The sequence below is a fragment of the Nyctibius grandis genome, chromosome 2 (assembly GCF_013368605.1).
Source record: "Nyctibius grandis isolate bNycGra1 chromosome 2, bNycGra1.pri, whole genome shotgun sequence".
Classification (NCBI taxonomy): domain Eukaryota; kingdom Metazoa; phylum Chordata; class Aves; order Nyctibiiformes; family Nyctibiidae; genus Nyctibius; species Nyctibius grandis.
This window is the reverse complement of record NC_090659.1, coordinates 51,137,066-51,163,281: the sequence shown is the minus strand read 5'-3', so window position 1 is coordinate 51,163,281 and position 26,216 is coordinate 51,137,066. Positions and strand designations below refer to the sequence as shown.

At 40.2% G+C, this 26,216-nt stretch overlaps 1 protein-coding gene across 16 annotated transcripts in view; it reads left to right on the top strand.

The window, feature by feature from the left end:
* Positions 1–26,216, top strand: part of INPP4A (inositol polyphosphate-4-phosphatase type I A) — a 142,222-nt gene that overhangs the window by 55,141 nt on the left and 60,865 nt on the right. For 14 of the 16 annotated variants that reach the window (XM_068395654.1, XM_068395658.1, XM_068395669.1 and 11 more), the window contains 2 exons: positions 440–503; positions 25,089–25,151. The gene's annotated coding sequence lies outside the window, so the exon portion shown is untranslated. Of the gene's footprint in view, positions 1–439; positions 504–8,181; positions 8,237–25,088; positions 25,152–26,216 lie in introns of all 16 variants that reach the window. The other 2 variants (XM_068395659.1, XM_068395657.1) reach the window with 1 other exon arrangement.

Sequence of the window (26,216 nt, the reverse complement as noted above, 5' to 3'; positions counted from 1 at the left end):
GTTGCTGGTGACGTGAAGTAGAAGCTACTTTATTGAGCTTCTTATACTGTAACTGTATTGAGTCTTTTACGGACTTAATAGAGAAGTCATTTTAGTTAAATGCATTGTATTTTCATTAATATAGTAGAAGGCAGATACACATCACAATCCCTAAGTGCAAAATGTTACAGTAACAGTACCTGATTCTGAAATTTCTCTTTTGGCTTTATTCTTATGTTCTGTTTCCTCAGAACTGATCCACAGTCCAGATTCTGTTTCAAATGATAAAGGACCTGTGTTATAAAATGTTAACACTGCATTTTTTACAAGTTTTTAGTGATTTTTTTTTTTAATTGTTCCCATATTTATTGCTTTCCCCCCAAAATTTTTTCCTATACTACTAGCCTGTTTATTTGGATCCATTCAGTCAGAAACAGTTTGCCCTTTTTGTGTCTTTCAGGCTTTATTAAAAAAGAACTGGATGCACATGCCGAATTTCTTCTGTGAAAGATGGATGGAATAAGGTAATATAATTTTAGTGATTGCTACTATAATATCACAGAATCACAGAATCAACCAGGTTGGAAGAGACCTCAGGGATCATCGAGTCCAACCGTTGCCCTGACACCACCCTGTCAACTAGACCATGGCACTAAGTGCCATGTCCAGTCTTTTCTTAAACACATCCAGAGATGGTGACTCCACCACCTCCCTGGGCAGCCCATTCCAATGTCTAATAACACTTTCTGTAAAGAAATTCTTCCTAATGTCCAACCTGAACCTCCCCGGCGAAGCTTGAGGCTGTGTCCTCTTGTCTTATCGCTAGTTGCCTGGGAGAAGAGGCCAACTCCCACTTCACTACAACCTCCCTTCAGGTAGTTGTAGACTGCAATAAGGTCACCTCGGAGCCTCCTCTTCTCCAGGCTAAACAACCCCAGCTCCCTCAGCCGTTCCTCGTAGGTCAGACCCTCCAGACCCTTCACCAGCTTGGTCGCCCTCCTCTGGACTCGCTCCAACACCTCAACGTCTTTCTTGAAGTGCGGGGCCCAGAACTGAACACAGTACTCAAGATGCGGCCTCACCACTGCCGAGTAGAGAGGGACGATCACTTCCCTAGACCGGCTGGCTACACTATTCCTAATAGAGGCTAGGATGCCATTGGCCTTCTTGGCCACCTGGGCACACTGCTGGCTCATGTTTAGCCGGCTGTCGATCAGCACCCCCAGGTCTCTTTCCACCAGGCCGCTTTCTAACCATATATGTGATGGTCTGTGGACACTGAATGCAAAGGTTCAAAGATGAAATAAATTAGAGGCAGACAAATCAAAAGGAACTTCAGCCTCACAAGTAATGAAGTGCTGACAAGATCCTACATTCTGTTATCAGTGGTGTGCTTATGTTTTGTACTGTGGGTGATTCATTATATTGGCCAGAGGATTTCTGTTATCATTGGGTGCATTGTCCACAGAAGCTCCGGAAGGTCATTAGCCTAGTGACAGTGTGATTTGTTCATCTTTGAACAAGTGATGTGTTTCTGGAAATTTGTGAGATTTAAAGTACAGCCTATGCTGAAAGGCCAATATTTGTTACCTGTTTCCACTGTAAGAACAAACTGGTGGTTCTTTGATTTTCCACCCTTGAACTTCCTAGGTCAACAGAGGTGGAGGAAGGCAGATCTGCCTTTGTTGTCGTTGAATATTGCTGTAGCATAGAGCAGTATCCTTCAGGGTGGGAACTGAATCCTGTTGGGCACTTCACAAGCATTTGTCAAGTATTTAGTTCTCCACAGTCAAAGAGCTACTTTGTCCTGTGATGTGCCAGGGGCAGAGGCTGATGGTCACGTTACTAGGCCCTGAGAGATGAATGTGTGTTCTAGTGGGGTTCCTGTTTGTTAGCAGAAGACTCTTTTGAGAAGACTCTTCCCCACTTGTTTCCAAGCAAAATTCAGTCATAGGACTCCTCTTGCTTCCTGTGGGCCAGAGCAGCTGTTGGTGGGCTGTATGTTGGGCTGACCAACTGCACCTGGCTTCTGTGATTTCAGAGAAGAAGAGAAGTTGTGGCACACGTACTGGTGGTGTGTGGGATATGGTCTTAACCGCACAGCAGTATGAAGCACACACCAATCAAATGAGTCTTCTGGTAGAGGCAGGAGGTTTTGCTGGTCTGGGAATAAGAGGCAGCGAGAAGTGAAACATGATGCTCATGGTCACATGGGTAATTGTGTGCAGAAATTGAGGAGGAACCCACAGTCTTCTCATCTCTGGTGTAGTGTCCTCAGTGCCCTTTTACAGAGTTCAGCAAAGGATGAATGTTGGAGTAGAGTCAGTGGTGAACAGTAGTGACTTCTCAGAGATGTTTTTCCCCAACTCCCGCTAAGGGAGAACAAGGTAATTTGTAAGATCAAGCAGACAGAGTCAGCAAATGCACTTTCTCATGCAGCATTGCTTTTCTTGTATCAGATATGTGTCTTAATGCAGACTGAGGATCAATTACTGAAAAGTCTAGAGAGGTGTGCTACCACAATTGTGCCTACATCTGGAATTAAAGCAAGCAGGCGATACCACGGACTGGGTTATTTAACTGGGGCAGAATGGAATGCAGGGCACAATGGAATGCTCCAGGGGCTTATGTGTAATTTTTTCCTTTCACCATCTTGAATTGTTCAGTGAAGAATAACTTGGGAATCAGGCATGCACTTACAGATCTTTCTCGATCCCAAGAAGACAGGGATGAAATTGCCAGCAGCAAATTAGCTTTGCCAGACCCTGTAGCTAGCTTTACTGTGGCTTAAAAGGAATTGCAGTAGTACTAGTCATTCATATCATCTTTCTTTCTTCTGTTAATCATTGTCTGCATTGGAAAAGATATGCCTGGGGCAATCTTGCATCTTGCAATTCAGTGCTGCTTCTTGCTGAAGAAATTCAAAAAGAATTGTCGTTCTTCCCCAAGACAGCTATGTCTTCTCCCTTGTGGACTCTGTCTCCACACTTTCAAAGAAATCCATAACAATAGATGAAAAAACCAGCATTTGGGCTTCCCCTACAGGGACAGCATATCATCCTAATTAAGTGTTTCTCAAATATAGGCCTGGCTGTGCAATCAACTCCATGTAGACAGATCCCACTACTCATTTGAAGCTTTGTGTTAGATTAGGTCTGAAGAGAAAATAGGAAAGAAAGAAAAGAGAATGCCACCCACTTCTGTTTGCCTGCTTGCTTGGTATTTTGATGCATATTTTCTTTCAAATGATTTGGATTTAGTGGCTTGTTCATTAAGAGTCAAACTCAGTGTTGCATATGTAAAGATCCACATAGCTTTTTTAATTGAGACTCCTTAATGTGTGTGTGTAAAACAGAGTTTATCTGCAGCGGCACCCTTTTTAAGTAGCAGTCCCTGCTTTCTCTTCAGCCAGTTCTCTGGGTGACATCGCCAGAAAACATGCCTTGCTAAAGCACATACTGGTATAGGTGACAAACGGACAGACTGTGTGAGGGACTGACTAAGGAGAGGTAATTGTTGTTAGCACAGCAAGCTGCTTTTTGATTGTTGTTGTTAGCTTTTACTGCAGGTTTACTATCTGCTTTTACAGTTTGTTTTTTAACAAAAACCAGCATTCGCTAGTTTGTTCCTTCCCTTCTTGCTTTTCCCTTCCTGCCTGTTTGTAAAGTACATTAAAACGCAGAGCAGGGCGTGTGTGAATGCATGGCTGTGTTAAATGTGCGGTGATTCTGTTTCTTAGACCATCATCTTCATCATCCTTTTGATAGTGCTAGATAGATTCTGTGCACCATGCCAGATTGGTGTGTATAATCGCAGTAACTAAATGTGCAGTTATTGCGTAATGTGAGGCACTTGGCCTTTCAATAATGTTCTGTATTCCATTAGGGGTTTTTCTGTCTCTGCTGATTCTAGTCTGCAGAGTTAACCACGACTTTAACAGTGAAGGCAGAGGTGAAGGACTGAATCTGAACAGTATCTTAAATTAAGGCATAATCAGGTTGAGTAGAGCCTGAATGCAAGGAGAGGGACAGAAAGAAGGGTAAGAGGACATGATGGTACATAGCTAATGAGAATGGCTGTAGAGTGCACAGAATCAGGGAGAAGGCGGCACCAGAATTTCAGATGTTTTAAGTGCCTGGAGATTACAATGATTGGCGGTTTATTACTTTGTTTCTTTACTATGATGACTTCTGTCTCTTTTCACAAGTATGTAACCTATATTATGTTCTGCACAAACAAAAAAATAAATTAAAGGTTTGCTGGAATTAAATGCTACTCTTACATCAAGGCATTTAAAGTGTTTGGAACATTATCCTTTCCAAGCTTACGTTCAATTCAAGAACATATTAATTTTACTCCTGTGTTTGCATTTTAATTATAAAGCTGTTAATGGTGTTTAAATTATAAAATGTGCAGTACCTAATTGTTAATAATCTCAGCATTATACTTGGGAGATACATAGATGAACTACCACAGAATCATTATGAGGATTTCAGCAATAATTATTTCACTAAAACATACTGAGAGGATTAACAATTAATCCAAACCATCCAAACCAACCCTCAAAATCAGCTGCCACCCATACTACTTTCATTCTTGGAAACTTTGCATATGGATTATTTCCTTCTTCCAGTGACGTTTTCCATATAGCTAGGAAGATAAGATAGAAAGTGACCATGCAGGTCCTCAAGTCCAGACCTTCATACATCAAAAGGTCTGGACTGTGCAGTATAAACACTTGCCAGCTGTCTGTGTGGTCTAGGTGAAATAATACAATAGCTCAAAGGACTGTAATAAAAGACAAAAATCTGCAGTAATAGTATGCCTCAGACTGGGGCATTGCTACCACGGTAGTCTCTGCCAAATAAATAGCAGAAAAGGCTCCTAGTTATTTTTAGCTTTAGTGCGTGATTTTTCATAACTTTTGGGAGGGCAGGGCAGATGGGCTTTAAATACCTGAGGTCAAATTTTCAAATACGTATCTTTAATCTGAACTCAGACATCCTAATAGAAGTCCTTTGTAGTCACTGAGCACCTGCAGCCCTTGCTGAAGTCAGGAGCAGTTGTAAGTGATCCGAGGTCTCCCAGGAAGCGTGGTCAGTCTTAAAGTCTACATCAGGAGAAGTCTTAACTTTTCTGCTCAGTTCAGTAGGACTGAAGCTAACAGTTACACATGTGCTCCTGTGCTGTCCCTAAGCTGAGTTGCCTTGCTGAACCAGAGTTTGAGATGCCCCATAACTGTTAATTTAGGCAGAGCCCAAGTAGAAGTTTTTAGCCGTGATATTTAGAAGGAGTCTTAACTGGCTGCTTGTTTTGAACAGTGTGACACGTACAGACAGCTACAAACCTCCTTCTAAAGCACCAAGATGCACAACTCACTTCTACTGTTAGAAGAAAGAATCAATAAGTAGGTGTCTTAAAATTCAGGCCCAATTTGTCTGAAGGAGGCAACATACACAAATATCACCTCTTAACAAGATGATTGCTTTCAGCTCAAAGCATAGAAATGCCAATTTGGGTCAAAAAAGGGCTTAAAATTGCAGACTAATGGAATGTTTCATGTGCTTTTAAGGTGTTTTTTTGCAAATTTTTTGCATGTATCTGGCAAGCTGATGGAGATACAAAAGTGCTAAAAGAACAAGAAGAGGAAAAAAAAAAAGAGAAAAGTTCTTACATCTGTTGAACTGTTTTCTTGAACTGGATAGTGTATTTATCCTTTTAAAAAGCCTTCAAATTTTGTCAAGAAAATCATGCCTCAGCACAAAAACTTTTCCAGGTGTAGCATGCTTGACTGACCCAACGAATTGGGAAGTCTACCTAAACATATTCTACAGTTCGTGAATATAAGAAATTGTACTGAATGGTAGGAATTTAAGGTACTGTGCAGCTTTTAAAGAGACTTGTGTAACACAGGTCCCCGAAGCATCTCAGATTCGGACTGGGATTTGTCATATCAAGTTAAACAAGAGCCCTAGCTATATCTTGCTGTATATCTTCTGATTTTGGGGTCTCAGGAGCTTTCAGGAGCACATTTCAGAAGCAGCATCCAGTTTTTGCATCTCTCATATTTTAGAAGCAACCAGACTTTCTGTCTGTCAGAATGACTTTTTCAGTTGCTGTACTGGGAATTCCCAAATTGGGAAATTCTTAAAGTACCTTTTTTTTTTTTAATGTGTAATTAACATATAGATCCATTGCTAAGATTTTTTTTAAAGGATTTTTATTACTTGATACTATTGAATGTTATATATATCTCTAAGCAAATGGAAAATGTTACCTAGGCAACTTCAGGCTTGTTAATTTGACCTTAATAACCTTAGAAAATTTTTTGAAGTAATGAATAATTAAAGACACGGGAGCTGAGTGGAAGGAGGATGAAACACAATCTATTTTGCTAAGATAGGTCATGTCAGACTGACCTAGTATTTTTTTAATAAGAAAGTAGGTTTTCTAGAAAAAGAAGAAATGTGCTAGATCTGGTCTCTCTGGATTCTGCTGAATGATTTAACATGGTGCTGCATCAAAATTACTGTTCAAGGTGGAGGAAGATTAGATTAGTGTAAGAACTGTAAACTCACACAAAGAACTGGCACAAGAGGAGACAACAGGAGGTAAATATATGAGATGAATTATTCTTTGGGACCTGACTTTTTTTCTTGATGCTTTTTTTTGGTTGAGTTGATTTTGTTGTCATATTGTATTGAAAGCAGGCTGTTGAAACTTGCTGATGGGAGGAGGACATTAATTTCTAGGACACAGTTTTAGATGGAATGACTATACAATTAATTGTACAATTAGGTAATACTAAAGGGATGGAATTCAACACAGCAAAGTGTCAGGCCACATACTGGCAGGAATTCACTTACTGAGTTTAACCTTGGTGTCAAAATTAGCAGTCTAAGCTCTTATATAATCAGTGGAAAGAGGCAGATTTTTAATTAGGCACCCAACTCCTGCCTTTCTGGGCTGTTAACAGAGCCTAGGCACCTTACTCTCACATCTGTGCTGAATGCCTGAAACTGGATGGTGCTACAGCCTCAGCTTAGGAAGTAATGCAACAACTGTTCCTGTGAACAGGGAGTTCAACAATGGAAGACTTGGAAGGAGAAAGGCCTATGTGAGGGTAAGTGGGTTCAAGTTTGTCTCTAGACTGTCAATTTGACACCATCATGAAAATGATGGATGGGATCCAGGGAAGTGTCAGGAGAGGTATTTCCAGTTGAGGAAGGGTACTTCAGCTGAGTGCATCTGGGCTGGGACCTGATCTGGAATAAGTGTGCAAAACTTCTTACAATATCCAAGAAACTTCAGCTCAGTATGTGACAGATGCAGGGAGGAGCTGCAGGGATGATCAAAGGAATGATGTTACAAGAGGAGTCTGAAACAGCTGCATTGGATATGTCAGGAAGACTAACAAAATGGGAAATGTAATTGCTGCAGCTATGCTGCTGGAGTCATGGGGAGCTTTGGAACGTGGCTGATAGCAGCTAGGTGACAGCTAACAAACAGGATGTCTCTAGCCTGTCAGAGGATTAATGAAAGTCTGCATGTAACAGTGTGGTATTGTGGGAAGGTTATGATACAGAAACAGAAATGTCCAAATTTAGAGGTGATGCGAACTGAATATATGGCGCTTTGCAGTGATTGGAGTTTGTATGTGTACCTAGCATTCGGATAAAATATTTAACCAGCATAGAAATGCATAGTGATAATCCCATAATATATGTCAGTACTCAGTAGGAGAATGCTTGATGTACATTTAAGGAAGAGCTTAAAGATTTGTGAAGGGCAATGATTGCTTGGATTCTTTCGACTTGGGCTGTTTGGCAGCCTGTGCATTTTGATCACTCCTATACAGTGTAATACTTGCCATCTACTGTATTGCTCTGCAGTTTCCCTGCACTGCACAGGGAAAGCTGTGTGATAAATCAGGCATCAAGTGGATTTGCAGGGCTGGACAAAGGTGTGTTATGTTTAGCCTATGACAAAGATAATGTTTAGAAGCAGACTTCTGGGCAGCAAACTCATGACCAGTGAGAGAAAAGCTTGCTCTGAAGTGAAAATTGTGGTTGAAGATCCCTGATGTGCCTGTAGTGACAAATGACAGATGCAGTACTTACAGTCAGTGATAGCCCTTGCCCCAGATATCTCCTTAGTTTAAACTTGTAGCTGTATGTTGATGAAGAACTGCTCTTTGCCTAGATGCTGGTTTGTCCCAACACCAGGTTCGAAAAGGAGCTGAATTCTTTGAGCAAGGGTGAGTAATGTGCTTTCGGCTCTGTTGCAAATCCTGAGTTGCTCTAAGTGGCTTTATCAGCTATTAAGACATTGATCAGGTCATTCGTTAGCAGAATTGTCCATAAAATAACAGGAGGAAAACGCCGCAGCAAGAAACCTTTTTATGGTACTTCTGGCAACGCTATGTTTAGTTCTCTAGTTATTTATTAATAAAGTGCTTAGCCTGTGTTTCTGAGGTTTTAAAGTGACTAGAAGAATATCAGGAGAGAATAGTAGGGCTTCTCTTTTTTTTTTTTTTTTTTTCTGCTGCTTAATTAATTATTACATAGTGGTACTAAGTTGTTATTGTTCTGTGGTAAAAACAATTATATGGTGATCTCACAGTCCTTACTTGGAAAATGGCCACAGTAAAGAAAAAAAACACTGTTTATGGACTGAATTGTCCACAGTTTGGAAGGGGGGGTGTTCTGTTGGAAACACAGTGCTTTGAATGGCAGTCCGAGAGGATGGATGGCAAGGAGGGAGGACTGAGAAGATAAGAGTGAAAATGTGTGAGTGATTTTTCAGGTTTATTGTTTGTTAGAGTCATGGTCAAGTCCCTTAGATTTAGAATCTGTCCTAGTTTAGGTTTGCCCTTCTATATTCTGCGTTTTACTTGGCACCAAGTCATGCTTTTCTGACTAGTAAACTGGGGTTTTGATTTGAAAATCTATCTAAGCCTCTTCCCGAGTGACAACACTTGGAGCATCTCAGGCCTGCATGACTGTCACTTATAAGGGTGCCCAGAAAAACTGGAAGAACATAACTTGAAGAGGTTTCTGGAGGAGAAAAGATGATCAGGTCTGAGGGACTTCTACCTCTAGGTTTCAGGAAAAAGGCATCTCACACTCCTATTGAGGAAGAAAAAGAAATAGAGGAATTTCTAGCAAACCTTCCCTTCTTGTCACAATTCTTTTTTGGGGGGAGATGGATGAAATAAGCACAAATGAAGAGACAAACAAGAGTATTGTCAGGTTTGGAATACTTCCCTGGTCTGCCCACGAACTGTTGTAGATCATGATTAAACATGAGATGTTGGAATGCAAATTTAATCCTGTTTCGTAGTCTCTTAAGATAGCTGTTTAAAAGTCAGAAAGAATTGCCTTTTGAAAGTTCCTGTCCCTCTCCACTCAGTTCTAACTAGTTGCCTACTTTGCTTAACTTCAGTACAGTTTAGTGAAGTGAATCCCATCCAACGAGTATACACCTTGCTTAACCTTTTCATAGCGTGGTGTTTAGTCAAGGTAAACACTGTCCTCTTGGTTTGTTCACACAGATTCTTAAACAGTAACAAAAAATGAAATATTTTTGTACAATTAAATAGGGTCTATGTGAACTGTATCTCTGCCAAACTGTATGCAGTACAAGAGAGAAGGTTATTCAAACTTATTTAGATCTCTGTCATGATACTTTTAATAGTGTGTTTTCTGTTTGGATAGATTATATGCTATAAAAACTAAAAATAAAATGTGCCAAGGTATTTTGGGGGTTTTTAGGCAAGCATGACAGAGAGAATATTAATTTATTCTTCAAATGTGTTTATGCTTATTTTGCTTTGAAACAAAAATATATCCATTTGGGAATATTTATGTTCAAGATTGTTCTGTAATTTCTATATTAAAAAAAAAATCTTAGTGCAGCTTGTGCTAGACTTTAACCCCAGAAATGCCTAGAACACAAAGATGAAATAATCTAAAAGATGTATTGTGGCTCAGGCCCTTGTGAGAGCCCACTCTCCTTGAAAGCATTTAAAAAATAGGCTGTCTGAAATTGTACTTTATTGTTGACTTTTTGCCCATGTTAACATGAACAAACAAAAAGAATAAAAAAAGTGCTGCTCAGCTGTTAACACCGAGCTATTTTTAATGGGACATTCAAACATTGATCTGGTGTTTGTGAAAGGAGGCATTTTCACTGTGGTTGTGCACGTTCACATTGGCGACTTCCCTTTAGGCAAATCTTTGTAATTTGTGATGCGGTGATTTTTGGAGCTGTCCCAGGCAGCTGCCAAATATTCTCAGACATTCAAAGTGGAGGTGTAGAGAAAACCTGTTGTGTGGGGGAAGCTCCAGCTGTGTAATCCTACAGGTTTGGTATGGTGTCCTGGAAGCATCTTGGATAGTGGGATTTCCATTGCTTCATTGGGAATTTTCATTCCAGAAACTTGGAGGACTCCACCTTGAGGTGTTTTTCTTGTTATTCAGCTGGCACTCTCATGTTTGTTAATCGCATCCCATCCCATCCCATAAGGTGACTCAGGCTCCATTTAATAAACATGCCTGTTAGTACAGACAGGTACCTTAGTCTTCAGTGAAGACTGTTAGGACTAGATGAACAAGGCCTGATTTTAGAAGCTAAACCTGTTTGAACTAAGGCACCAGCTATGATTTTATGCGTGGTGGGAGGGAAAGCAGCCAATGTGAGCTACGTTTGTTGGTTTTCCTTTTCTAAAGGTCTTCATTGTGCGTTTAAGGTGTGGGATAAAGATCTTGTCTTCAGTCTAGAGAGAGGGGAAACTTTTTCTCTAGCCAAACTGCCACAGAAACTAAAGGAAAACACTCCTGAAATATTTTTCAACACCTTTATTCCTTAAGTAGCTAGGACTCCCTGTATTCTGTTTGTTTTAATACCTGAGCCCAGGTTAATACAGGAACTCTGATTCTACTATGAAGAAGATTAATAACCTTTAGGAAAGGAAAAAAAATTATCACCTTCCTTACAGAAATAAAGTAACAGCATTAGGAAAGAAGGCTGGTAAAAACAAGTTGAAAGCATGTCAAATTAGTGATTGGAATATCATGGTAATAATCTGTTGGTAGTGGGAATACAGAAAAGATGGTAAACAATCAGACTCCTTTCTGTTTGGCTCAATACCGTATTCTGCTGCAAAAGGCAATTTTTAATTTTATCCTCCTTCTATCCGCTGTTACTGGGAGAGGAATTTCTTGGTTTCTAATTATGTATATATAAATAGTTTAGTTTGGTTCTCTGAAATTTTTTGTGATTTTTTTGAAGATTTTAGCAGAAAAGCTCATGAGTATTTTTCACATGCCAGTCTATGAAGGTTTAAGCTTGGCACAGAATTGCAGTTATTTATCAATATAAGTGATTTTGTTGTTTTCATTGTTAGTGAAAAAAAAATGTTATCACTGCTTTTGTTTGTTACTGTTTTATAGTTCATAGGCTATAGAAATAAGAACTAGGTAAAAAGAGAAATTAGAGTTTAGGGGGATTTAAAATCTGTTGAACAATAAGGTAGGAGATAATACAAAATATTCTAGGTCAACTGATGTACTCTCAAACAGATGAGTTCTTTGCTAGTTCAAGGGTGAGTTCTTCAACAGTTATACTTAAATGGCTGTTGAAGAGAAATTGTGAAAGGTGTCTTTTGTAAACATTTCAGACATATGTAGCACTTAGTAATAGCTTGAAAGGTAGCATTTCGTTCCTGAATTACAAACTTCAGTATTTTCTGGTTATTTCCCTGGTACTTTCTCTATGAATCAGTTTTGAATTCCATATACTATAACAGCAAGAAAAGCCTTTTCTATTTTGGATTCGTAAGTATGACAAATCAGCTTTGTTTTGTATGGTGCCTGTTGGTGCATTTTATCCTCAGACAAACAATGGGTTATATGTGTTAACCCGTTTGCTTTGATGGGTTAAGTAATAGTTATAAAGTCAAATAACCCTGCCAACAGAGTCTTTTATTTCTTTGAGAAGGAAAGTTGGGAGAGCAATGATTTCAGATAGTATTTGATGCAGAAGAAGAAAAAAATGGAAAGAAAAAGTTCTTGAGGAGTGATTTTTTTCCAAGAAGGCACAACTGGGAGCAAAAGTCACTTGAGGAGCAGTGGTTATGGATCCCTATGGACGAAACAAATGCCCAGAGCACTGGGCATGAGTGGTCTCAAGTGGACTGTATTTTACCATATATGTTGTTGATATTATTCAGTTTTTATGGAGAAATGCACTTGGTGGTACTTGAGATTGTCTGTAATGGAGAGTTTCGATATCGTGCTATGCAGTGACGGGAAGAGGCAAGCACAGACAAAAAATTTCTCATGATTTTTCTTCAAATCTTAAAGCAGCTTCTAACTTTCCCAGCACAGCACCAGTCATCTGGAGCTGCTCTTCTGGGTCTTGTTTAAAAAACTGTCCTTTTTCTCCTTTCCCAGGAGCACCAATAAGTGCCCATAAGTACTTGGCATCCCTTACAAAACATCTTTGATTAGGCTAGACAGAATAAGTACCGTAAATAGGAGCCTCACAGAATAGGAAAGATCCCTTCTATGTCCAGCTGCATCCATCACTATAGAGATGGCACTGGCATATTGTAACTTAATGTTTTGACTTTGAAATCATACAGCACAAAAGGAGTAAGATATCTTCTGTCCTGAGGTCAGTTTCCACATTAGTGATCAAAAAGAAAAATCTGAACATCAGAGCTGAAATGATTGTGGTTGTAAAGGTGCCTGAAAAACAGACACAGCAATTACCACGTGGTCATGGATTTCCCAGAACTGAGGAGAGTTTCATAGTATATTTTTCACTATTGACTGCTGTGGTCTGATTTGTAATCTTGGCAGATTAGAGAGCCCTTTTATAATATGACAGATCACATTAGGAAAATCCGTTTGGCTAAGTGTTTGCAAACTCTATTCCTACTTACGCTGCAGGAGTGACCTGGGGGGTGTCACTGGGGAGGAAAGCAGAATATGTTTTAACACTAGTTATTTGGATGCCACCATTGTCCACTCCCAGCCAGTGTAATTTTATCTACAGTTGCAAAAGGCAGATATAGCTGAAGTTTCATGACATTTGCTTTTATGCCAGTTTAACTGCAAGCAAAACTGTCCATTTGTGTAGTGGTCATACTTAAAAAATGGAAATGTTAATAAATATGTTAACTTTTGCATCTTCTACCTGACTGTACAGTCAAACTTCTATACCTTCTCACCCCCTCTGTATCTCTGAAAACACTTGTCCATTTGTAAGATTGGAGTTTACAGTACCAATCATTTAAATTAGCTAAACTACTTGTGGGTCTTAGGTCTCATAAAGTCTTGTAGTATAGCAGCAGTGTAGAGAACAGTATTTTGGGGGCTTTCACAGTGTTTATTGTGAACTGAGGCTGCATACCTGATGTTGTCCAGCACTCGGATAATTTCTTAGCCAGGGTAAGGATGCGATTTGGTAGCTTGTTGTACATAGAGTTCTTCTTAAAATCTGGGTCTGTATTACCACAGAGCCATCCTTTGGATACTTAGGCACAGAGCTGTTCAGAATGGAAGAGTTAACAAAGTGCTTGCTGAAGGCACACTCATACCACAGTTTCTGCATCATCCTTCAGTAGCCTGAATTTTCATAGGCATTTGACACTGTTGTTGCTTCAGTATTAAAAGATCAGCAGGGCTTGGGTCAAGTGCTGGTCTCCTTCATTTCAACCAGTGGTCCCTCGCTTCATTCCAATAGGTAATGCCAGACTCTGATTTTATTTTAACTTACTTTTGTTGGGGTTAGCAAATTGCTTGTTTGGGTTTTTTTGTAAGTGTATGCCTCATAAAGAACTATTTGCCCTGTAGGGTTTCAGTTGCAGTTTGTTTTTATTTTCTTTGTTGAAAAACATTGCTTCTTTTTTTTGTTTCTTAATTGGATAAAGAAGTTAATAATAGACTTTCCCTTTTCAGAACTGGAAAATGCCCAGAAAGGCCTTTGCTCACACTTTCCGAATACAAATTTACTTCTAATATGAGACCAAAGATGGAAAAATTTAGAATGTTAGGTGAATAATTTGTGTAGTTCTGAGCAAATGGAAACAATGTAAAAAAAAAAAAAAGTCTTGACAATCATAGCTGTTTGGTTCTTATAATTTTTAAGTCGGTGGTTTTAAACAGTCCATGAACTATGCAAATAAGTTGGTGGGAAGTGACTGAGGAAAGCAAGCCTACGATCAGTAGCTTTAAATTAGCTTGTACCAAAGGGTTCTTCTCGAAAATTTTCAGTGTTTTGAAATTAGAAAAGATTAAAAGCTATTGATATGAGAAATCAATAATGTCCCATTTAATTTTGTCATAGTTCTAGCTTGTTTTCACTTCAACAGTTAAAAAGTTCAGTTTTATGACATTTACTGTTTTAAAATAATTATTTGACAAAGATGCATTACACTGATGTCTGTGATTCACAGTGATATCACTGTGGGCAGATGATGATTTTATGTTTTCAGTGGAAGCAAATAGATTGTGCTTGGAGCGTAGATCTTATCCCAGTGATCACAAACTGTCCTGACAATGCTATGTCTAGCTCTCATTCTTGCATCTTTAATCTATAAAAACTCTCTAAGTGAAGCTGTAGAGATGAGATCTGCATGACCTTAAAAAGCTGGAAACAGTAAAATTAGTGCTTCCAGCTGTTAAAAAAATTCTCTCCTAAAACACAGGATGGACAACAGCATCTGCTGGTACAAGTAAACAGTGAAGAATGGCACTGAATCCCACATCTGTGCTGTTACACTCAAAATCTTTTTTATGGGCAAGGATGAAACACATCTTACATCTAGAGGCAAGAAGTGATTGTTGTTATTATAATTAAAGTCTTTACAGTCTAATCCAGGAATCATTACTTGTTCAGATCTAATAATTATGTGCAAAGAAAATATGCTTCGATAGAGGGGAAAGCCTCAATAAATAACAATACAGTTAAAATTATTGAAACACACAACAGTGTCTACCTCTTTAGCCTGCTGTAATGCTCACCCTTCCCATGCTCCTCTGGGTCCTAAGGTGGTTTCATTCTGGGGGAGGAGTGTGGAGGTGTTTCAGCAATTGTCAGCATCTAAAGGGCTTCAGATGCTGGCAGGAGGAACATGATGTTCATGTTGATAGTTTCTTCTTCACTCTAGGATCCACTTGGGATCTTTTTTATGTTTGCTAAGAAGCTTTTAAACATAGGTCTGCAGCTCACATTACATCCAAATTTACTATATGTGGTACCTTACATACACGTTAGATACTACTTCTTTGTCCTGTTTATTACCCCTAAAACCCGTTTTGTCCAGCCCCAAGTCTGCACTTCTTTAAGTGACCGTGGGTGAGCTGTGTATAGCCACAGTGTCTCCAAGTGTCAACTCTGTACCCTATCTCTGTTTATCCCATGATTGTACTCCTCTCCTCTGCATCCCATGTCTCCACTTCACAAGGCCTCTGCCATCACACCAGGCCTGTATTTTTCTACACTACATCATTATGTTAGAGCTGTAAAATGATGATGGTGCCGTGCAAGATAAACAAAAGTAAAACCAAATTAGCCACAGACATCCGGGCAGTTGGAAAAAATCTTGTTACAATTAAACCAAGTTTAATTGCAGGCTAAAACAAAGCTGCAGGCAGGTCAAGAAAAGTTCAGACAAAGCAAGCCTGAAAAGCCTAAGTCTTCAAGGTTTGCAAGCCCCCCTACAAGGCTTATGGCCAGTCACTAGTGATGGCAGTATGGTATTACAGGGCTACAGTGCTACAAGGGCCAACAATGAACTCTGGTAACACATTAGCTGTCATGTTACCACCAACCATTAAATATGGAAGTCTGGGTTTGATGCCCAGCTCAGAAAGTTGCTAGGGTGCTTGTCATCTGAATCTGGGAGTGCAAACCTCGAGATGCCTCACAAAATACCAGTACTGCTCATTATACTGTTTTTCTCAGTCTTTAGCGCTGCCTGCTCTCAGAGAGGACTCCAGGCTTGATTAACCTTTTGCTCTGACCCAGCCTTTGTATTCAGCTTTTGGTGCCGCCCTTTTGCCAGAGTGTACTGCCTCTCTAGCAGAGACAGCAGATGTAGGAACGTGTGCCCGCACTGAGATATGCAGTTCAGTATCTTAGTTTAACCTGTTGCTGAAAATGGTTTGGTCCCTTCCAATCCCTAACATTCTGTGATTCTGTGTGATTCTGTGATGAGATGGTGGACTATAAACTTGGGTGGCTGAAATGCAGGTACCTGTTCTCATCTGGGCCAGAAGAGCAAGACAGGTAGCTGTGGGCAGAAACATCACCTCTGCTGCCTTGCCTTGGAGATTTGACTACTGAGGTAGGCAAAGTGCTTATGAATTTCTGAGAAGGTGTGGTGGGAGGCACCAGGAGTTAGCAGGAGAAGCTGGCATTACTGTTGCTTGCTTTCAGCATGCAAAAATTGAGAGTCAAATATATCAGTCATGAGAGTGAGTTAGTCATGGACTTTAAGAAAGGAAAGTAATTTGGCATGCATCCTTCACATTTTCAGGCTTTTCTGTATCCATGCGAAATTTGCTTTTAAAAAAAGTGAGATTCGGATAAACTTGGCCTGTAGTAACACACTAGTTTTATGAGGCATGTTAGTGCTTGGAGAATTGACAAAACTCTGACATTTAAGCTCATATTTTTGAACACTGAGTGCTGCAAGGAACTCAGCACTAGTATTTGCCCTTTGTCCTTGCATAGCATTTATATTTTTTTGTAGTCGTTGCTACCATCCCTGTTGCAGTTGTTATTTTTCTAAACAAACTTTTGAAGCCCACCAGATTACATCAGTTCTAAAGATTAATCAGTACTAGTTGCTGGAAAAAAACCCATCAGATTGTGGTTACAATTATTTGAAAATTGTTTTTAAAAGCCCTGGATTCTAGAAATGTGAAATCCGTGGCCAAAGCCTATAGGAGTCTTAATTTTTCTCTGAATTTTGGACTGAAATGTTTGTTACATTTGGTCTGTTAGTGGATGAGAGTAAAAGAAAATAACATAGTCACAGCAGAATAAAGTGTTGCACAACACATACTGCAGCTATACAAGTGCTTGCTACCTTCTCTGTCTGAAAAAACGACTTTAATCTGTAATATGTTGGAGTGAAGAGACATGAACCTTCTAAGTAAGCACCCGCAACATTTTTATTTGTCCACAAGTGTTCATATGTTTGCTCATTTTACACATTAAACCGATCAGAGTAGTAGAAATTTGTTTCGTTACTCTTTCCAAACTTTATTTTGTCTTTTCTGTCTCAGAGCTAGCATCATAATATCCACTGCAAGACATTTATTTTCTGTAATAGCTCCTTCGTTCAATCACACCTCAATAAAGAATATAGTTTTTCAGTAAGGCTGATAGTCAAAGCTTGGAAACTTCACGGAAATTTTCACAAGTAGGGGACAATTGTTGAAATATGATATTCTAATAGAAAGCTGCTGATCTTACATTGCAGAATGATTTGTAATCAAATTTGTAGAAATATTTCAGTGATATTTGGTCTGATTTCCTCTTATGAGGTCGCCTCAAAGACACGCAAGCCACTTATGGTCTATTTTTTTGTAGGTCACATACTTTATTTTTTCTAGTTTTGTGTTACTGATTTAGGCCTTTTAAATTCAGCAGCCAAATATGGCAAGTTTCAATATATTCCAGATATTTTTCCAGTATGTTTTAAAATTACCCATGTCTGTCAATACATGTGATCTTACCCACATTCTGCTACAAGTTAAGAATTCATTTAGTAAATGATATTGCCAGGTCCTATTAGCAGCAGTTCAGTTTATACTTGACATGGACTTTGCTTTTTGCAAATGTGGTGAAATGTACCTTCTCTTAAAATCCAGGTGCAGTTTATTCCGTGTTAAAAGTACATAGGTAAATATGTTGCTCAGAAAATTTAATTATGTTCCCGGTAAAATTACAGCTTTCTATGAACTATTTCACTGGGCCTTGCTTACATGTTCCTGTTGCTTTTTTCTTACCTGAATTCTAGACTTACTGTCCGCTGCTGATAACTCTCATCAGCACAGTCACTAAAATGAAACTGTTGTTGATGTTGAAGTGTAGAAATGTTGGTTTCTCTGAAGTTACCATCTTAACCTGTTTTTTTCTGAAAAACATCAGTAGTGTCCTTCTTTGTGACCTGCAATGGGCAGATGGTGACATTCTGAGACCTCTGAAAAATTACTTTTTAATCTTTTCTGGCTTTGTTGGGAAATGAAATTGTGTCTTCCTTTTCTGAAGGAGAGGTGTCTGCAGCAGTTCCTTGCCTAGAGCAGAAAAGCTTGGACAAATTAGTGTATCTCAGGCTCTGTCGCTTCATTTCCTGCTTCCCTTTCTCATTGGCCTTGATCAGAATACAGCTGCTGTAACCACATTGTCAAGGGCAAGGAGGATGCGTGTGTGTGTGCATGTGGGAGGGAGGTGTGGGGACAGCATATCTGCATCCACTGACCCATAGGGCTCCTGCTGCATTGAGCAATGCAAACACAGGATAACATGGTCCCTTTAGGCATCCTTCCCAGTGCTTGTGCTCCTGAATAAATTTTGAATATATCAACACTTTTGAGTATATAAAGGCTGCATCTTGCTCAAGAACCACTCAGAAGTAGGTTTATTTCTTCTTTCAGTGTCTGTCTTGAGGCATAGCTAATGGCTGACAGGTGATGAGCAATATCTTTTGCTCCATTTGGTCCTGAGTCTTACCACTTCTTGAGAAGCAGCTCAACAATCCATCCTTCCTCAAACCTACCAGCCCTACTTTCTTTTGACTATCATCTCAGCTCACATCTGCATTTACCTGGCTACTGGAGAACCCTGTGTGAACGTCCATAGTTTCTCCTCGCAACTTGGGCAAGAAAGTAAACCAAATGTTGTGGGTCTTTGGCCCAGATCCTAGCAATCTGGACAGGGTTTTCTGGATTAGTATGAAGTCTTTGACAGGGTCAGAGAAGTGGGGTTGACATGCTGTATAAATAGATTTTCAAGGACATTATTTTCAGAAACTGGAAAGGCACTAGAGCAGCACCCCCTGCCACCCGCACACACCCCCCCCCCCCACATTGTATCTTACAGGGTGATCTTACTGTTAACCCACAGGGTAGGATTGGCATGAAAAAGGATTCCTTTCACTGGGGCAGCTATCCCACCGAGGCGTTGAAACGGGAGCAGCGGTGGGAAGCGCAGACTGTTGTTGGCCTGTGTGGAGTTGGATGCTTGTGCTTCCAAACTGCCAGCATCCGACCACTTGTTTACAACATGACTCCAGAAAGGAATCCAGGAAAGAGCCTTGCAGTCAGCATCTTGGCCCACAACAACCCTCTCTCCCATTGATTTAGAAAGATCAGGGTAAACAAACAAATCATTTTATTTTCCAGGAAGGAGAAATGAAAGCAGCACAAAGAAATCAGACATCTGGAACCAAAAAAGAATTTTCATTTGAAAAGACATCCAGTATTTTGGCCAATACAGAGTCTTGGCATGCACTGTGTAAGAAAAAAAAATATATGGATCAGAAATACACACACAAAACACAGTTAAGGAGTACAAAACAAATGTTGATGGAGAAATATGCATGAGCAGATTTGTATTAGTAGCATAAGACTCCAGTTTTGCTACACTGCCTAAATCCTGGCAGTAACCTTTGTGGAATATTACTCCCACAGTAACATTTATTTTGAATTTTCGGAATAATTGCCACTGTGTCACTTCCTGAGTCAATTAGTTATGTCTTGTTGAAAACACACGTGTTAGAGAAAGAATTCATGCATTTCTGTTTTGTCCTCTGATGCTGCTATGTACTTTTAATTTATATAAATGTTTTAAACAGTAAGCATGTAAATCACAGCACATCAGAGCAATGCCATATAAAAATGAAGAGTTCCTGGGAGATTTTTCTGGCGTGCCTGTGACCTAATGGAGCTTTCCTTCCGCGTGGGAAAATGTGTTGTAAGGAAAGAAAATGAATGATTAGTCTGTGACCGTGGAGTGCAGTCCCATTGCACAGGTGAAGCTCACTGTAACCCAGTGGTTTCAGAGCAGAATGAGAGATCCCATCAAACTCATAGAGGACAGTGCTAACTCCTGGTTGTTTTGACCAGAATACACTGGCTTTTACTAGTGCTACATTATCTGTGAAGTGAGTGAGTATAATAGGCAGATAGATCAGATTCTTCCCTAGACTTTTTGTTGTAATGCAAGCTTGACCAAAGCTTCTGATTACAGATGCAGTTTCAGTTCTTTTATCCCTCTTGTGTCTTCTGTGGTCCTCCTTTCTCATTGCCTGTATATTGGAGAATATTTTACTGCCATCCATCCGTAATCAATAGCAGTATGAAATCTTTAGCAAACGTTAAGGTGTGTCTAGTTCATCTCCATTTCAAGTCATAAACTGTTGGGTTTTTTTGTTTGTTTTTCTGCCTTTGTTCCCCTACCCCCACCCTTTCCTGCAGCAGGGGATGCTCAGAGAGGGGGTTAAACACTTTGTTTTTTCCAGTTAGAGCAATGCTGTTTCTGCATTATGAGCATCATGGTTATGATGAAAGAAGGCTTTAGAAGAGGCAGGCTTTAGGAGGGTGTCCAAAGGACCATCGAATTCAGAAATGTGTTTCCAGTCCAAACTCTTCAACAGAAAATATGTCCCCTGTTCTCATGGGCTTTTCCATGTCTGTATGGGTAGCGTGAGAACCCCAGGTCATGAGGAAAAAAGTCATCCCATACACAGGAAACTTCACCACAATGTACCCAGCATGTTTCTTGAGAAGAGGGTAAAGATTAATTTAAAGACCATTTGTAAGCTGTTTCAGTTTCTGTTGGTAAAACAACGGAGGAGGCTGCGGGGTTGGACTTCAAACTTCTCTGTAGCAAGACTCATCATTTTCCATGGTGTTATGCTGTGCTCAACTTGATAAAAGCTGTTCTGCAAAGTGAAACAGAGCTGTGCTTTTTCTTTTTTAGTTAGCAAATGTGTGTTACAAATGCTCACTTCCACCTGTGGGTGTGCATATTTCTGTGCTCAGAGAAGGATTATTGAAGAAATAGAAGTGTTGTGATGACAAGTAAAATTAAAACAATATCTCATTAAATTAAGAAGAATGCTAATTGTATTTCAGTTGTGACTATAGACAAATAGTCTTAATTTGCACAAAGAACTAAGTGGCCTAAATTGCAGTTTTCTATTAAAAGTACTCAAATATATTAAAGAGATAAAATTAGGTTTTTAGATTAATTGAGTTTGCTGAAGTTCATGGGGGGAAGGATCAAGAAGAAAGTTTGTGACTTACAGATTTGTCTATAAGTAAGTGGAAGAGTGTGGACAGGAAAGCAAAGAGAAAGCAAGCTATTTTCTGCTGCTGAAATGGCCTTATACCTAAATATCACTGAAAGGTTGCATTTGGGGATTTCCATGCTGCACAAATACATTCATTGTGTCTTGCAGTAGTCTATTTCATTTTCTTGTGGAAGACTTTTCCCTGTTCTTGCTGAGGTCACCCACTTGCTCAAAATTTTGAGGAGTGCATCAGAAGGTGACAAGAAGACTCTTCAGGGCAAACTTATTTTTTGTCCTTGGTAATCAAGATTCTTGTCAGTGGGAGAGGGGGACACTGAACCAGCTTGTGAGGGGAACCTAGACTTAAGGGGCAGACTGAGGGGGGGAATACAGCCTCTTTATGGAGCTGATGGACCAGCACCTGCCGAGGATGTTTTTGGTGGGGAAGTAATTTCAGTCAGAGGCAAAGGTCCATAATGGATGCTGGCACCACTTACTTTCTTTTGCCTTCCCAAGGGGCATGGTAAGTGGAATGTCCTAGATCGTGGGGTAACTAAAGGGGAGTAAAACTCTGTTGTCAGCCAGTGGATCTGCAGTACACTTAGACTGTGTGCTGCCCCCACGAGTCTGGCTGGAAGGAATCTGACTCAAGGTGTCAAGCTCATGGCTCTGAGTTTTCCTGTTGTGATCTGTGTGAGATTCAGGACATTCATTAAATGAGACAGAAGAGCGAAGTGCTCATGAGACTGTAAAAAATAGCTCTCCATCAGTGTCGGTCTTAGCAGGCTTTTGCTGGGAGCTGCTGTCCTTGAGCTGCTGTTCTGCTCTTGGTCTGCCTCTGCAGCCATGAGTGATAGGGTTGGTCCAGACCTTCACCTCAGACCCTGAAGCAGGGTGTGTAAAGTTCCTTGCATCTTCTTTGAAACAGCGGTTGGAGATGGAATGCTGGAATTGCTGGAAGATTGGTCTTGAGCCAGCACGGCAAATCTTGTTTTACTACCAAGGTTTTCTATGGCTGGAGGTAAAAAAGAAGAAAAAAAGAAAAAACCTATCTGGTTGGTATACTAGAGATGGTACTCTTGCATGGAAGGCAACATAGTCATAACTTAGCAAAGTCTGGTATTTCATCTTTTCCATTATTTTGTCCACAATGATATAGTTAATAAGATGTTAGTTGGAAACGTGGCCATATTCCAGATCCAAAATGCTCACTGTTTCAGGCACAATTCATTTACACTTTTTTGGTCACTCAGTGTATTCCTCAAACATTTTCAACCTGAGTACAGTAAACTTTTTACAGAGATGTTATCTGAAGTATCCAGTTGGCTTGAGGAGCCCTTTTGATATTTCAAAATGGGCTGTTCAGGAACAGGAACCCTAATTTGTAAGGTTTAGAGAGTGGACCTCACAGTCCAGAGAGTGGTAAAACTACTTGCAATTCAGTAAGTACCCCATAACTACTTTTTCACTCCCCCTTGGAGATGATGGTAAACTTTTAGTAAGATTGCAGTCCCAGACAATGTTTTTAATGCATTAAAGAAGCTGTCATACTCTGCGTTTCTCTATTGCTCTCTTCGTGTAGATGTGTCAGTAACATTTAGCGTTCCACTGCTGTTGCATTTTCTGCTTTGGCATGCCTGTTTACCTGATAAATGCCATAAGCCCAGAGCAATATATCTGCAGGAAAGTACCGTCTCAAAGTAGATTTTAATTTGGACTATAATTGGAGTAGCCTTTTTCTCCTGCATCTTGATGTGTGAATTGGGAAAATCTTGTTTCTTACAATTGTGTAATGAATGTCAAAAAAAGTAGGTGTTAGGGTGAAAAAAGGTTTGATCTCAGCTGACACGTTTGTTTGAAGGGATAGTTTGGTAGGAGATTTTTTTTTCAAGAAGGGAACAGACCAAAGCCCTTTGCCAAAACAGTTGTGGAGATAAGGAGAATAATAGCTTGTAGTTGTACAAGCTGATCATCAAGGGATCATTTTGGGGCTGATATGATCATTGTTTTTGCTTGAGATCTTGCAAGCAGAGTGAGACCAAATGTCTGAAAGTTTCAAGCCTACGTGATGTCAGGCCATGCACCTGAGCAGAGTGGCACTTGCTTCCCACAGACAACTGCCAGGACTGAAGGTATAGGGTCAGAAGTGTCATTTGATTAAGAACTTTCCTTCTGGTCATGTGCTTTTCTGCTAATAGAGAACCAAATAAATACATAACAGAAGGGAGGCTTGTTCAGAAGCCTTTTCTGCACAGTGTAAATGACCATTACTGGTATTGGGGGTCAGCAACAGCTTTTCATACTTTTGTTGAAGCCACAGCTGAAAACTGGGCTTGCAGCAAAACTTCATGAAGTGCAAGGCTGCACATATTGCCAGCATCCACTGTCTGCAAGATTAGTAAGGGCAAAGACAAAGTCTATGTGTAGATGCATCATGCCATCTTCAAGATGGAGTTTGCCTGGACATGAATTACATCAGCCTTTGGGATTGCTGGCTGCAGGAGTGGTACCAGTCTTTGGTACCATCTAAGAAAGCTATCTGGTGTGTTAATACTACCTTTAATTTGGTAGGAATCCTGCCTCCATTGATTTCTATCAAAAAAGTGATCATAAAGTTGTAACAGTTGAAACAATTGTAATTCAAGTGAGTGATCAGAGGACCTGTCGTTTGGGTCTGTCATGTTATGCAGTGAACAGAGGGATGTCATCCCTGCCTGAGCTAGCACAACTGTGGGAGGGATCCAGTTTGCCCAGCTGCAGCATCAGGCCTAAGCTAGTCATGTAAATTCTTTCTATAATTAGAGAGAGAAAGAGAGATAGAGAGGTATCTTCATGGGATGATTCATCCCACCTACCTTGGAAAATGGTGACTCATTCTCTGGAAGTGCCCGTGTGTCACTGTTGACGATATAGAGAACCTAGGCAGTGAGTTGAGATGAGATACCTTTCTCCTATGCAGTTTAGGGGAGATAAAACCCTTTCCACAAGTGGTAAGAGCTCATATCTATGTTCTTAAGCAGTCCTGGGTAATTGGTAGGGCTGGCAATTAAATCAAAAAGCTCAGACAGCACTTCCCAATCTCTTTTATTTTAGTATGGCATACATGGTAGGTCTTAAAAGGCATATCCTGTTAATGCAAATGTACTTGAATGAGATGGTGCCACTAGCAAATACAAACCTTCAGTTAACCTGTAGTAGATTTTAAAATAATTCACTTGTCCTGTGTGATTATTGCTAGCTGTTCATAGAAGCCTACCTCGTGCGGTAGTTTCACCAAGTGCAGAAAGAGCCCTACATCCTGATCTTTTGAATTTCTGTGTTTGACACAGGACCTTTTCTCCTGACAGTGGCAATTATAACTCCTCCAAACAGCAAAATTTTGAAAGTTTAACTATAGAAAAGCAAGTGTAGTAACAAATACTGTCTCCTACTTAACATATCATATACATTCCTTTTTCTTAATAGCAGCAAGTCTTTCCGTAAACATGTTAACGTGTGTTTCTTACATCCATTCCACCCACTCACCAAATGCTGACCTGAAGTCAGTCCTTTTCAGCATAAGCTTATTTCTTTGTGTTCCTGCTCTGACTGGCTATTGCTATGATGACTAGTTCTGGGTGAGGTCTAGCAGAGGATCATACTCTTTTTCTAATTTCAGTAAACTTTAATGTGAGAGCTGGTAATCAGAAGTTAAATTTACAGTTAATCTGAGAATGGTGCCTACCCGTTGTTTGTGATTTATGCTGTATAAAAAGATTGATTATTTATGCTGATTATTTTGTTAATTTTTTAGGTGTGGACTTAACTGATGTTATGATGTGCAAAATCCCTTCACATATGAGGAGAAGAGCTCTCTGTAAGTAAATCTAAAAAGTATCATTAGGTGAGAAATTAATATTGCAATTTAAATGAATAGTTGAGAACTTAGCCTTGGAAAATCGTTACTCTCAGTAATATTTAAATAGAAATAGTTTCAAAACAAAGAGAGTTGGCTGGAGAGTTGAGCGGGGAGAAATTTAATGAAATATAACAGGGGCAAGTGTAGAGTCCTGCATCTGGGCAAGAACAACCCCATGTACCAGTACAAGTTGGGGGCAGAGCTGTTGGAGACCAGCATAGGGGAAAGGGACCTGGGGGTCCTAGTGGACAACAGGATGACCATGATCCAGCAGTGTGCCCTCGTGGCCAAGAAGGCCAATGGCATCCTGGGGTGTATTAGAAGGGGTGTGGTCAGCAGGTCGAGAGAGGTTCTCCTCCCCCTCTACTCTGCTCTGGTGAGGCCGCATCTGGAGTATTGTGTCCAGTTCTGGGCCCCTCAGTTCAAGAGGGACAGGGAACTGCTAGAGAGAGTCCAGCGCAGAGCCACGAAGATGATTAAGGGAGTGGAACATCTCCCTTATGAGGAGAGGCTGAGGGAGCTGGGTCTCTTTAGCTTGGAGAAGAGGAGACTGAGGGGTGACCTCATTAATGTTTATAAATATGTAAAGGGCAAGTGTCAAGAGGATGGAGCCAGGCTCTTCTCAGTGACATCCCTTGACAGGACAAGGGGCAATGGGTGCAAGCTGGAACACAGGAGGTTCCACTTAAACATGAGGAAAAACTTCTTTACGGTAAGGGTGACCGAACGCTGGAACAGGCTGCCCAGAGAGGTTGTGGAGTCTCCTTCTCTGGAGACATTCAAAACCCGCCTGGACGCGTTCCTGTGTGATATGGTCTAGGCAATCCTGCCCCGGCAGGGGGATTGGACTAGATGATCTTTCGAGGTCCCTTCCAATCCCTAACATTCTGTGATTCTGTGAAAATACCTGACCCTATTTTAACTTCTCAAGGATTGACCTTTTTTAAGGATGTCAGCAACTACAGATATTTTAGCTGAAAAACAACTGGACTCTTTAACCTAACTGTACCTATGTGAACATGT